This window comes from Amblyomma maculatum, chromosome 1 (genome assembly GCF_055883805.1).
Source record: "Amblyomma maculatum isolate TAMU_Amacu chromosome 1, ASM5588380v1, whole genome shotgun sequence".
Classification (NCBI taxonomy): domain Eukaryota; kingdom Metazoa; phylum Arthropoda; class Arachnida; order Ixodida; family Ixodidae; genus Amblyomma; species Amblyomma maculatum.
In genome coordinates, this window is record NC_139344.1 from 82,652,880 (window position 1) to 82,668,026 (window position 15,147).

At 46.4% G+C, this 15,147-nt stretch overlaps 1 protein-coding gene across 1 annotated transcript in view; it reads left to right on the forward strand.

Moving 5' to 3' along the window:
* LOC146202969 (tachykinin-like peptides receptor 99D) overlaps positions 1-15,147 on the forward strand; it is a 249,813-nt gene that overhangs the window by 198,683 nt on the left and 35,983 nt on the right. The window lies entirely within an intron of this gene.

The following is a 15,147-nucleotide window of genomic DNA, read 5'->3' on the forward strand; positions in this document are numbered from 1 at the left end:
TTCATTCACGTCGATGCACTTAAGATAATTCGATTTCTGGCCTCGAGATTTGTCCTTCCAGGAGGTATGATCTCTTTCAGATCTCCACTTTGTTAAAGGAAGAACTTGGCTGGGTCCCACTTTGTGAACGTAGTAAAAGGTACGGCTGACACACTCTTATTCCACTTGCCGCCGTTAAACGGGAATCTCTGCGTCTTTATTCTTATTTTACATCCACCGCCTTACCTGTCCTCTAGAAGAATATCGCAGCTAGGAAGTTCGAACTTAGGCCTCCAGGACCAAAAAAATGAAGAATTATTTTTCTGTTCGGAACATTGAAAATTGGAATAGTTTACGCGTCGATGTGATGTGCCACAACTCTGCTGACGCATTTTACAAAGCTGTTTGCCACCCACAATAACGGCCCTGCCTCTGCGTGCAGGCTCGAATCGAATAAAAAAATGAATTAATGAAAAAAAAGTTTCACGCTATAGCATTATCATATATCGTTGAAAACATCTGGGTCAATCCAAAATCAAGCTCTAAACCACGCAAGAGAAATCTGAAACCAAGCGTTAACCGAGTCTAGCTGCAATAAAAAAAATAATAATAATAGTAAACTGCGCAGAAGCAAAGCGGCTAAAAAAAAAAGCTACGCGTTCACAGCAGGTAAGGAAATTTGGTTCCCCCAGTGGCTCCTTAATTTCTGCTGCTTTTGTTTATTCAGCGTATTAATGACAGCGTTGTGATCGCTCAAGTGACTCTGTGCACGAACAAAATGGGGCGCGCACCTAACAAATGTAGACGAACGTACTGCAGAGAAATTTTTTGGTTAATGCCACGGTTGCCAGCTTGGCCTTGGTTTGGAATGTACGATACTTTGCTCCTGCCGCGCCGGCAGCACCTACGGAGTCTGGGTTGCCACGCCACGGACTGCAGAGGCTTGACTCTAAACCCGTCTTGTAGGAGCTTGTCCCCGAACACAGCTCGTTCCTGCTCAGGCGGCGCGAAAGACAGGCTTTTCGCGTTCACGTCGCTTCGCCTCAGCGTCGGTGGCACAACTATAAGAGTCCGTAGTTTACGCCACATCTATTCCGCTTCGCAGGCTCGCAAGGAGTGATTTGTCGGGATAGTCGTTTCCGCTCTCCATCTCGGGCTCTCCGGATCGCGACGGGGTTTGAAGAGCCGCCTGGTTCCTCCATCGCATTTCAGCGAAAGTAGTAAGCAGGGGCCGTTTGCAAAGAAGTTCCGTACTGTGCTTGGGACATCACTCAAGGTACGCTAAACATTCCTACTAGAAGGAAAAAGATGTGACCTCGCCGCCACGCTACTAAACCTAGACAGATAGACAATTATTAGCATTCCCTTTTTTAACGGGGTGGTGAGACGTGTCACCTAGGTGGTAATACGTGGAGCGCTCCATAATTCTAAATCAAGTGATCATTTCTTCCACGCAGCCAAAACTATACTCTGTTTACCTTTTCCACCAATCCTAAAGCCGGCTTTTATTATTACACTTGCTCTTTTACCGCCCACCACTTTGCAGCCCGCTCTATACGCTGCAGCGTAATTAAATTAGCGCATGCGCATATCGTCGACGCCCGAGAACTGGCAAGGAATTAAGCTAACGCTGCTAACAGAGAAACAACAAATTATCGTAAATTTCGCTAAGTGGGCGCATTTTCATGTAAATGGAAGTTTTCGTCGGCAGTATAAAAAATATAACTTGGAGCAGGACAACTCAACGACCCAAGCAGCAAAGAGGGAAGCAAACAAGCAGCACAAAAATAGTTAAAGAAACCGAATCAAAGCAGTCCCTTCGTAAGCTTCAATATGTAACTTCGGCGCGAATTCCGTACGCGTGGAAAGCGCGTTTTAAAGCGTCCATTAAAGGCCCTGGAAGCCTGTGTCCCTCCTCCCGCGTATATTACTCCTTAATATATAGAGTCCTCTCTTACGAGAAAGTCAAAAGGGAGCGACAGTTTTTGGGTCGCCTAATAATGCGCTGTCTTCTTTTCCCAAGCTCGGAAAAAGAAAAAAAAAAAAAAGAAAGAAAGCGAATTACACTGGCAGAATTTTTCTTTTAATAAATTTGCTTTTCAAACCACTCTCCTGAATGCTTTGGCGCTGCAGAATTGACTAAAATAAATAAATAGATAAGTAAACCGCCTAATTAATGTTTAGTGCACATTACAATGGAAAAGCGAACGAATTATACTAATTTATAAATATAACGTTCACTGATAGGAACGCTTTCGAAGAACTGTTCACGGTACCCTCTTCGACATTACATATCACAAGATTCCAAGATACCATCGTTTTTTACTTTTTATAGATATCGCAGACTTAACGGCCTTAGACTTGGATATCTCCATTGTAACAGTTCAAGGGAGCCTGCGGTTTCAGGTGAAGGTCAGACTGGAATCGAGCAAAGCATTCAACTACAGACTGCTTGGCTTTATTCATTTTGTGCTTCCTCGATCATGCATCACTTTCGGAGCCACCGCTTGCGCAAAGATCAACGTCCGAGAGCGGCAAGGTCGTGCCTTAATTCCGTATAGACATTTTTTTTTTTTAGAAAAATGTTGAGCGGTGATGTACGTGTACATCACGGCAAAACTCTCAAAGAAGACTATAGCGTATAAACAACCTTGAAGAGGAACCAGAAAAGATCGTACAAGCGGAGTTTGCATATTCTTTAATGGAAACGAAGGCATGGTCCCAGTACACATTATAGCTTCTTGGGGGCCACAAAATTCTGGACGTGCAATTTTTCCCCTTCTCTGGTTGTCATTTATTATTTGTTTTATTGCGTATTATGAATTTCAGTGCACACGCGCTGTTCCCGAAGCCCTGCGTATCCGTATTTACGGTTTAGGTGATTTGTTTTCGCCATAAAAATAACTGTTCTGAAGTCTATTTCAGGGCTTCACATGGGAATGGCTGTTTTTGTCAACTCGGAACTTTGACTTTCCTGCAACTTACCAGGGGAGGCTTCTTTGAGTTCGTCATACAGAGCAGCATTTCATATCTGCACGCGAACGGTCTCCTGTACGCGACAGCCCCTCCTTTCGAAAGTTTATTAAAAATTAAAAATTCACGACTTTTAAAGCACCCGTTAAACCACTCGACATAAGGCGAGCAATCTTCGCGTCTGAGGTTTCCTTGCGGAGAAATTGTCGATTTACAGGCTTTCTTTATCGGCTTTGGGAATTTTGGGAGCCCGTGACGGGAACTATAGGCAGCTGCGTGCAAAGCGATCTTCGTCTCCCCTGTTTAGAAAATTTGCCAGTTTACAAATAGCGCTCACTCCTGGCGCACTTGTGGACAGCTGACAAGCACTGTGGACCCCAGTTTGTGTCTGAGATGTACTTTCTTCTCCATCTCTTCCTCATGTTCTTCTTGGCACGCCGAGGAGGCTGCATATCCGAGATTCTTTACTCTGCGTTATAAATGGGGAAAACGTTATGCCGATGTCACGCACGGTGCCCCGACACGATTTTGTTGTTTCGCGGCACAACTACACGTCGCCCGCTCGTTTGTCATCCGTGGTGCTGTCGACCGCAGCCTTCGCAAGGCATCACGACGCATGCAATAATTCTACTAAAGCGACGACACGAGCTGAGACGTGGCTCATGGGGATTTTTTTTTTTTTTTTTTGAGCTTAAGAGCCTGCAGTTATTGACCTCGCAACGTAAGCCAGGAAATCACGCTACAAGGTACGAGTTGTGAAAAAGAGGCGCGCCAGGCACACGTCCGCCGACATTTCGCGACTGAGCAACAGTGCTCTGGGCACATCGCTGCTTTGATCACGACGGTTTTGCTTCGTAAAATGCTTAAAATGAATATGGTTTCCCGATACGAGCGCGCCATCAAAAAGGAACCCCTCAGAACTGGATGCACTTGGAACGAGGAAGAAGCATACAAGTAACCCTGGCGACATAACGTCCCTACTTACTTCGGCCACAATGAAGCAACCGAGCTCCCTGCCATGTGGGTTTCATTCGGAGCGCCAAAAAACATCGATGAACTGCACGCCCAAGTTGGAGCCGATTTGAACCAGTGTTGACGCATGCTAGGAGTAGGCAGTCAGAAACATATTGCTTATTTGAACGGGGCACTGGCCTGTCACTTGTGGATGTGCCACTGTGTAGCTCTGGGTATTCATTTCGACGGGCCGATGGAAAAGGTTACGAAAGTTGTGATGGCGGACAATACGACAGCAGCCGGACGAAAGTATTATCCAGAGGTGTTTAATGAATTCTATGGGAGATCGTCTAGTGAGTAAACTAAAAGCAAGAGAAAGAGAAAGGAGATAAAAGAACGATGCTACGCAATCAATATGGAGGAGGAGGGGGGATAAAGAATCGCGATAATAATACAACATTATAAAGGCAGAAAAAGAGGGCTTAGAAATCCGAATCCTTGCCTACACCTTGAGGACAGGACAAAGTTGCACCAGAACAGCTCGAGGTCCAACACTTATCGCCAAAAGTGACTTTTGTTTTCTTTTGCCCCAGTGATGACAAATGAAGCGCTTTAAACTAGTATAAAGGCAGGTTAGCAGTTCGTAAACGTCTATGCTTTCTTCGAAACATCAGTGCTTGCTCGAAGTGAACGAAGTTGCAGTATATGGAGATGCCGACACGGTTGTGAGAGATCACACGTTTAGTGCATCGGTGCTTCTTTCACAAATATGTATCTTTCCTAACCCTCCAGCCTTGCTTATGTTGACGTTTGATGTCGCTCGACCTTTCCTGGTAGCTCACTCGTTGTGACGTTGGCCTCGTGATCACATACTCGATGCGCCCGAATTTCGAAGGGCACGCAATGCAAAATAGCCCGTGCGCAAAAGTTTTGGATAATCCTCAAAGAATTCCTGCCGCTCAGAACTAATCCACAACTCGTAGTCGGAAACGAAGCGTGATTAAATGGTCGAAACGTTGCTTTTCTCGTGACTCTGCTTGTAGCTTACGGGGGTCTCGGTTCTGGCAGTCTTGAAGCCATAGGTAGCGTAAGAGGGTTCTAGCACAGCATTCGCCCTCGCTCTTGATCACGTTCTACGTGACGCTGGCGGTAACACGGGACGTTGCACGTCCACCGCTATGGCTGAGGGTGGCGCTGGTGAACACTCTCAAGATTCGTATTCAGACAACATAAATACCCAAGAAAGTAGCAGGAGAGACAGCGGCTGATGTAGCTCAGTTGGAAGAGCACGAGGACGCGATATTCGGAGGTCGTGGGTTCGGATCCCACCATCGGCACGTTGTTTTTCCTTCTACTTTTTGTTTAATTATCTTTCCCCTAAAAAGATTGCATTACTAATTTCTGTGATTATGCAAGTAAAAATTTAAAAAAACAGACAAAGCACCATACCCAACGCTTTCATAGGCCTCGCCGACTGTTGGCTTCTTTCCTTCATGGATTATAACGAGCACCCTCATTTCCCCTTAACTGATCTAATCAAGCACGTGTTACTCTAACATGACACTAGCCTTCGGCAAGTACGATGCTACTTGGGCGCTGAAGACCTCTGAAGATGTTCTAAAAGCTGCAACATGATTTACATGTTTTAGCGCTAGCAGAGCGAATCTCCCCGTAACAACCATCTTCCTTCAACCGAAATAAAAGCCGCAGGACTCGCGATGTAGAAAAAAATATATATCAAAACTCACCTTTCTACAGCTTTCTTTCGATTCGATCCCCACTGCTCACTCACTCACGAATGGGGATCATGATGTTCATAACAGTTAGTCTCTTTGCAGACAGCTGTTTAGACGCCGCCGGCAGAGTCGCGAACAGTGCAAAAAAAAAAAAAAAAAAGGAAAAAGAAAACAACAGACATTTATTTTCACGTCGGACGAAGATTGACTCTTCACAAGACAGCAATCGACGAGCTTTTGTTTATTTATTCTGCTGTTAAAATTTCGGCTCAAAAGTTTCAATTTGCGGGCGCTCGAAAAGTAGACACACACTATATATAAGCACAACCATAGCCTGCGTGTTGTAGGCGTCTCTCCATACAACGTGCGTCATTTTGTACGGTAGGTGAATTCAGGGGTGAGCGCGCGGAAGCAAAACGACGCAATACCACCACGGTGGCGGCGAGCAGAGAGAGCGTGGTGGTTGAGTTGATTGGCAAAAGGGGCGCCGCCCCTTCCTTGTCACCCCAATCTGGCGCGCCGGTGGAGGACGAACGCGCCGCAGCCATCGGTGATCCCTTTTCTCATCACGGGCCGCCTGCCAACATGACAGACGCGGGAGTGAGAGCTTTTGGCGCTTTCTTTGCGGGCACCAGCCTATGGCGCCGCGAGGCCCTTGCTTTCCCCGGCCGTCTGGTGCGGCCTGCGCTCCGGGTCGGAGCTTTGACCCTAATTCTCAGGCAGGAAATTACTTTGGACTCGTGAAATGTGGACACGCGGGCGTCACTTCTGCCTTTTGCTTCTTCGCCCCCTCCCCCCCTCCCCCTTCCCGCCACCATTCTCGCAGTGAGTGTTTATTTGTATTTTTGTTTTTCGTTTCGTGCGCTTTCAACCTGACGTGCATGCTATATAACCAACCAAGCCGAAACTGCCGCTTAAGGCTCACCTCACGCGCTTGAACTCCTGTAAGGGGGGAAAACATGTGGTTCCAGACTAAGTTGAATTACGCTCCAGATGACTACCAACGAGGAAAAAAACAAAAACAAGGGCTTTCGTGGAAACAGACGGGTAACAAGAACGCACTTCTAGCAGGGAAAGACAGGCGTGTGTGTCAAGCGCGCATGGCTGATCAGCCTTTGAAAGTAAGCGTCTACTGGTTTTTATATATTTTCAAAGCTCTTTACTGCAGTTAGCACTGTAGTCGGCAATTCGATATTTTTTTTTAGCATTTTCTCTTTTCCCGTTCCATCAGGAGGTAGAGGGGCAAGAAGGGAATATCTTGTGGAGGATGTGGACTTTACCGTTCGTTTACTTCCTATTGATCCGTTACCCATGCTTCTAGCAAGAGCCGTCCGGCACGGCTTTTCGTCGCCAATTTCCAAGGCCGTGTTTACCTCTTTTGCTACAGAGCGTCGTCGTGGCCGTCTGGAACTTCCCTCTGTCGCTGTCACCCTCAGGCCTCTCATATGTCCGCTATGTTGTTCATCGGGCGGAACGGTGATCATCACTCACAGGCACGCACACCACTGCTATCCATCAGCACGTCACCGATAATGCTCTTCATGTTTCGTCTCTTTCCTAGATTAGCGCGCCTGGACTGACAGGGCAAAGCCTAAACGTATCTGTTCGACTATTTTCGATTATACCGTTCTATCTTTGAGGAGGGGACAAGAAAAAGTTGTAGGTCCGGACACCGTATTTCGACGTAGCAAAATTTTCCGATGAGAAGTCGCTGCGGACGCTGACGAATTGACCATTGACGCCGAGCGCCAGAATTGCTATGGTCTGGGCCGCAATGGGGCCGTCCACAAGATCTTCGTCAAGTTGTGCATTGAGAGGGACGGCCGATAACCGTATAACTTGTTAGTGATGAGCTGAATGGTCTCTAAATGTGTCTGAAATCGCGTGCATTCTAGTCTTCCCACGCGAAAGACACAGAAAACTAATCTCAGGACCGAGTTTTACTTGGCTCATTTACGTTGGCTCCGTTGACTTCTGGTATCATGTTTCTCGAAATAGCGTGGAGTGCTGCTCTTCTTTCCGTATCGGAGTCACTTATGGTGCCTTGCGTGTGTGGGGAGTCCTCTTTTTTCGGTAGCACACTCATTGCAATACACTTCTGGTGCTGGTATATACCTGACGTCCCAGCTAAACGTAACCAAGCTTTCAAAAAAGATCGAAGTCCTAAGCGCAGTGACCAACTGAGGGTATAGTCAACTGAGGGTATAGTATTTTTTACAGCGAAAGCTGTTATAGGATTGACGTAGCCGTGCATTCTACCTATAGCATTAGACGTAATACCCTGATTAGACAGTGAACTGATGTAACTGCTGCCTGTCACGATGGGCAGGTGGCAAAGAGTGGAAAGAGGGTGGTTTCCACAGGAAGAGGCCGAAAGGCTACTACACTGGAAGGAGGAGGGAATGACGAGGACCGAGAAACGCGCATACTGAGCGCAAGTTTCCTCGACAGAATGGAGGTCTATATGACGGGTGTCTCTTTTTTTTTGCTTAAACTGTTTGCATATCGCTATTTTAAACCATTTTAAACCCTAAGAGAGATACGCTGGTGCGGTCTGTGCGAGTGGATTCTACAGTTATGCCGACATTATGCAGCTGATGGGAGTCAGTGATAAAATGAGTAATAAACTAAAATTAACAATTGCCCTTTTTATTTTCAATTGTATGGGCTAACGTTATATTAAGAAACTGAAGGTTGTCACCCTAGAAGCTGAGTACAGTTTATAAAATTTTGTTTACCAACAATGGATTTCGAAATATTTCATGTCAAAAATATGCAATTTTCCGCTCGTAAAGTTCGCTTCCCGCAATGCGCCTGTTTATAATGGCGTCGCTAAATCACGTTAATTTCTCCTACGGCATAAAATAGACAAACATATTCCATACTTTCCGCATAAGAAATACGAGAGCCGCCATTTTAAAAATGTGCATTGCGGGAAGCGAACTTTACGAGCTAAAAGATGCGTATTTTTGGCGTTAAGTATGTCGATCTGCATTTCGGATAAATAAAATTTAAAACTAGACTCAGTTTTTACGTTTACAGCCTCCAATTCCTAAACAATACCACCTGGTTTACCGTGAACTAGACCTGCAGAGTTTTCCTCCCCAACGCGCGACGACCACCCTACGGACAACTACCCAGGGAAATGGAACAATATGTCACTGAGCAGCGTGTGCCTCCTTCTCAGCAACGGCTGTCACGATCTCCTTCCCCTCGCCACCTCTCCGCGTCATCCCAGATTTTCTCACTTGGGGCAATTGGACGATCCCCTATGCCCCGCCGAGGAAACTGAAGACGGCGACCTCCGGAGGCGGCGTCGCTAGAAGTCCTCGCGATGAAGTCCCCCCGATGACGCGGATGCCAACTGCCCCGAGCCCCACAAAAACCACGGCAACGTCGGAAATGAATTACCGTCTAACATACCTGTACTTTTGGATGGGCACACGTTAAGTGCATTGGTGGACACCGGAGCAGACTTCTGTATTTTGAGCGGCAAACCGGCAACATTTCTTCGAACAGTTATGACTCTATGGTGCGTCACACCGATTCGCACCGCTGGTGGACACGTAGTCACCCCGATAGGACAGCGCACGGCTCGGGTGCCGATTCGCGATACCACATTTGTTGTTAGATGCCTTGTACTCTGGTAGCCTTCGCGTGACTTGACACTTGGTGTGGATTTTGTGCGGGAGAATGGGGCTACTTTGTAGCGAAAGCTACATTTGCCACAGTCACGCCATTTCGCAATGCCTGTCCGAAGAGCGAAGAAAGAAGAAGAAGCCGTGGCAGGCGGTAGCTGGCAGCTGACATGGCTGAGCACTAACCGGACGTAGGGCTTCGTGACATTACGTTTGGCAGGAGCCAACTCGGGCCTCTCCTTTCATATGGGATGGTGATATCACAATCAGCCTGTCAAACCCCTTACATTCACGTTATCCCTAGGCCGCGCTAGCATACACGTTCATACAACTCGGCTAAAGCTGGGCTTTATATTTTGGATGGTAGCTTACGCTATCGCGACATCACGAAGGTGGGGGGTGCAAACAGAGAGAAAGAGGTGACGTTGTGGAGGGCTTCGGACCACCGCGCGATAGAGGCTTTCGCCTCATCGCACTTTAGTGGTCGAAAGTGCTCCCTTTGGAATAAATAAAGCTGAAACCATAGAGTAAACTACTATGTGCAAACGTCAAGCCATGTCTTTACTTTCAAGTCGAACCTGAGCGCAGCCATGCAGGTAGCTCTCGCCTAACTGCAGGTTTAACCACAAGCTAAACCACAACTAATTTCTTTTTTTGTTTTACCTTAGGCAGCGCACCGTCACATTTTCAGTTGTGAACGTGGATAGGGATTCGGCCATTCTGCAGTCTTGTTCGGCACTGAGAATTTCCACGGACAATGTTTCGATTCCCCCCCGCGCCAGTGTTTTTGTGCGTGTCGCCTGCGAACGTACACGCGATGGGACAGTGCTCACCGAGGGAAATAATTCACTCTTGTTCCCACATGGTATCTGTGCAGTGCGAAGCTTTACCCAGCTTCGTCAAGGACAGTCAGAGGACCTGGTTACTAATTTTTCCATTGAACGCAGACACCTTTTTCGTGCTACGGCGATCGCCTTCGCCAACCCATTCGAATAACTTTCAGCCTGTTTTGCATCAAGATTGCATCGATATTAGTTCGCTGCTCTCTGCAGATCAGTATTGTAATATAAGGGCACTGTCGGAAGATTGTGCAGCCTGCTTTACATCCTCATCGAAGGCGCGTCAAACGACCGCTACTAAACACCGTATTACTACGTCCGGCGATGCCCGACCCATGCGGCAGCAACCTTACCGTATCTCCCCCAAGGAACACGAGGCCATCCAAACGTAAGTCAAGGAAATGCTTACGGGTGACGTCATTCAAGCATCTCGCAGCCCGTAGTCGTCGCCTGTCGTCCTAGTGAAGAAATAAGACAGAACTCTGCGGCTATGCGTTGATTATCGTAAGTTGAATAGCGTCACAAAAAAAAAAAAAAAAAAAAAGATGTCTACCGGCTGCCCCGTATCGACGTCTCCCGCGACAGACTTCGCCAGGCTTGGTATTTCTCATCCATCGACTCGAAAACTGGGCACTGGCAGATAGAGGCTGACGAACGGGACCGTGAGACGGCGACATTTGTTACCCCCGATGACATTTACAAGTTTAAAGTACTGCCTTCAGACCTCTATATATGTTCAGCACCGGCGACTTGTCAGCTCTCCGAAATATTTCACCCCCTTGGATGCCTGCGACGTGCGCTGGATGCTCTCCAATTGGTTAGTTTGACACTCAAGCCTGCGAAATGTCATTTCAGTTACACAGAGCTGACGTTTCTTGGCCATGTGGTTGGTGCAGACGGCGTCAAGCCCGATCCCGATAAAATTGCCGCCACAGCAAAATTCCCTGTTCCCACGAACAAGAAAACTACAAAACGTTCCTTGCGTTTCTGCGCCTCGCTTCACACCTGACTGCTCCAAGAAATTGCCGCTCCACTGACACGTCTGACAAGGGACTATGCACAGTTTGTATGGTCCGCCGAGCAACAGGAAGCTTTCGGGAAGTTGAAAACATCTCCTGCATTTGAGCAATTTGACGAAGCAGCTGACACCGAGGTACACACTGACGCCAGCAGCGCTGTATTCGATGCTGCACTCGTCCAACATCAGGCTGACATCGAAAGGGTGATAGCGTACGCGCGCCGCACTCTTTCTTGAAGATATAAATGTGAGCACGAGCAGGGGGTGAGCAGGGTGTTCATATTACCTCACAGATATCTTCAACAAATCTCTACAAACTGGAGAGGTTCCGAAGGATTGGAAGTTTGCGAAAATCATACCCATGCACAAGGGAGGCGCGAGAGATAAAATAGAGAATTACAGACCGATATCCCTCACCAGCACATGCTGTAAAACTCTTGAACATGTATTATCAAAGCATCTCATCGAATTTATTGAGGATAATGGAATTCTCTGTCAGCACCAACATGGTTTCCGACGCGGTTACTCAACTGGCACAATCCTAACAAAAGTCATACATGATATTAGTCAGACAATTGATGAACTTGGGCAGACAGACATTGTTTTTGTTGATTTTGGGGAAGCTTTTGACCAGATTTCCCATCCTAAGCTGTTACTCAAGCTTAAGATGGCATTGCAGAATGATAATATTGTTAAATTGATTGAATCTTACCTGTACAAAAGGCAACAATTTGTTTTCCTGAATGGTTTGTCTAGGGCTTCTGAGCAGGTTCGGTCCGGCGTTCTACAAGGGTCGGTCATAGGACCTTTGCTTTTTTCTATCTATATTAGTGATATGAACGTTGGCTTTCATTCGGATGTAACAATGCGGAATTATGCAGATGACACAATTATCTATACTAAAATAACATGTTCTGACGACTAGGTTAGACTTAACGAACATTTGGATCATGTTTACCGTTGATGCAAACAGTGGCAAATGGACGTAAATAAGGAAAAAATAGTTTTTATGCGGGTGACACGAAAAAAGACTCCACTTGTGTTCAATTACAAATTTGACACTATTCACTTAAAGGAAGCAAAAGAATACAAGTATCTTGGTATTTACCTAACTAGTGACCTGAACTTATCTGTACAGGTCGACCATGTTTGCAATAAGGCGAACTTTAAGCTATTTACATTGAGGAAGAAACTATGTGATGCGACGCCAGAAGTTAAGCTCCTTGCGTACAAAATGACTTTGATGCCGCTTTTCACATATGCAAGTAATATCTGGGTACCTTATACCAGAAACAATATACAGAAATGTGAGCGGGTTCAGAACCGAGCGCTTAGATTAACTATAGACTGACTATAGGGCACTATAGCGTGCATATTAAGAAACACATCACACCAGATGTTAATTTTCACTCACGAACAAAGGACGCGAAATGCATTACACCATTAATCTACAGAACCGATTGCTTCGAATATTCTTTTTTTGTTCAGTCAATAGACAAGTGGAACAAGCTACCAAATGATAATGTCATTCTTACAGAACTTACAGCGTTTGAAAATGCTTTGACAAAGTACTTGTTAACGGTATGATGATTTCCTGGTGTGCTGTGTAATTTATTCAGGTAACCAAGAAAAGTTATCGCATGTACTTATTGAATTATGATTTGCTTCTTGTTCTATGATAATTAAGGCTGTACGGGTCTTTTGTAAAGTGGTGTGTTTTGTGCATAGGGGTACCAATGAACTGCATAATTTTATCGTTTCTTTTTCTTCATGTATGTAATATTGTTATTGTACATATCCTGCAACTCCTGTCTTGGCTCATGCTGACAGTATGAATAAATAAATTAATTAAAAAGCAAAGCCTTCCAAAGAACGGTCAAACGTAGTATACTACATGGCCTTTTACACTCCGCGTTCTTATGCGTGAGCTTGAAAATCCCACTGTATTTGCGTTTTCCACCCAGACTCCCACTGCACTTTCAAAACTAAGTATTTCAAACGACAGTCACAGCAGCGACTGTGTATCGATGTAGAAGAAATGTCAAACAGCCCATCGGCTGTGAGATCTCCTCGTGTGTTTAAGGAGCTCCAAGTGATTGAACGTAATCTGGAGCCCTTTACTACGACTTTTCTTGTAATCCCAGTGCAATATTCGGGATGTTGATCTGCCCACCACAACACTGTTTTAAGCATTCATTGCTATTCTCTGCAATATTGCCATTTTATGGAGATATATCGGCGCCTCGAATTGCGAATTATTCATTTTTTTTGTAATATCTTCCTGATCTCGACAGTGACAGTTGAGTGATGCGCAAAAAAAAAAAAACACAACTGCAGGCCCAACTGCAGAAGAGTGCGCGGCAACAATCTGAAAGCCAGGAAACATGCATTTCTCTTGAGAAACACGACCATGGAAGCTTGGCCCAAGCAGCGATGAGTCGCTCGTCGATCACGAGGCATCCTCTATTTCTGTCCGAAGATCGAGTTTGAGTAACCGATCTGTTCCTGCAAGCAAGTGCTCTCCAAACTCGACACACATGCTATTTCTGGCCGAAGTTCCGACTTCAGGGCGGGATTGTATCCGTTCCACGAAACTACTTCGCCTTCATCAGGCCGCATATGGTAGCTCTAACCTTTGCAGACAGCTGTGGCCTACTTCCAAGAATGAGTGTGCGCAGGTCACTGGCCGCGCGGCGCCATCGCGGATGCACAGCATACGTCATCTCCCATCGCGGGTTCTGCGCCGCATTCCCCAAAGGAATCTTCGCTGGCTGCTTGTCCCGGCCACCTCCTGAGGATTCCCACTTGACGGTTCGTAACGGCTAACACCCTCGGTGTTCGAACCCGAGCCGCGATCAGGCCGGCAGTGACACGTCATATATTCCCGTTGTCCAAATGACGGCTCATCCATCACAAGAAATCTGTGGGCGGTGGCCTCTTATCGTCGGGAAGGCGGACGTGCGTACTCGGTTGCGCCGTCTGTCACATGGCTTATCCCTAGAGGACGCTGCTGCACAACGTGGGCCAAACCGGATTAGTTTCTGTTCGAGAGCTCCCTCCCCCATCCCAAATTCTTGCACGGTTTTATCCATAATTTCCCAAGGCATGTAGCTATTCATTCATTTGGCTCGTTTATTCACTTAATCGATTACTTCCACGGACGAAAAATACGGCGTGTTGAGTGGCATAATGACGTGCACTGCAGTCGCATCGCTGCTTAACAATAACAGTCAAGAGCCCAGGCATCAGTCGCATCGCTGGTGATGAAATGTTCGCATAGCATGGCGTATAAAGAGTGACATATGCTCTGTGAAGGTCATTATACCGACGCGGCTGATCCCGAAAGAAATTGGCCAACTCCCGACGATCGGTAAACGACTGGCCAGAGCTCGTCAGCCAGTGTTCTCGGCCAGCCAACGCAGGCCCAAATGTGGGCCCTGGTTTGCTGCCAGTTACTCTATTAATAGCTGACCCAAAACTCTCCGCCAACATTAGACAAATGGTAGGAAATTGCTCGCAGCATAGTGCTCCGCAGCCAAACATGACCCAAAATAGGGCCATGGTTGGCTGCTCACCAAGTTGGCCAAGTACTGTAAGCCAGCCGCAAATCACTCGCTGAAGGCGGACTGGAATGTGTAACATAGTTTACAAGCGTGATATATGGCAATTATAACATATTATATTCTATTGAATCCTGCTGTTATCCACGAACCCAATGCAAGCAGCAACATATGAATAGGCCTCGGAAAGGCGCCTTCCTGAGAATTAATATGCGTGTCTTTAGCGAATAAATTTGCGTAATGTTCTTACAACGGCAGCAGCGCGGACTTTTAAAATAACAATTATAAGCAACATGATCATGCCCTTTTTTATTTTGCACATTTGCCGGTTCAAGCTCACAAATTAACGAAATAACTTCTCTCTACTTGCGAGGGTCATTGGCTGTAAAATGAAGGTCTCATGCTTGCTGGGGATATATAAGCTAGATGAAAGTTGCCGCTGTGTATGCG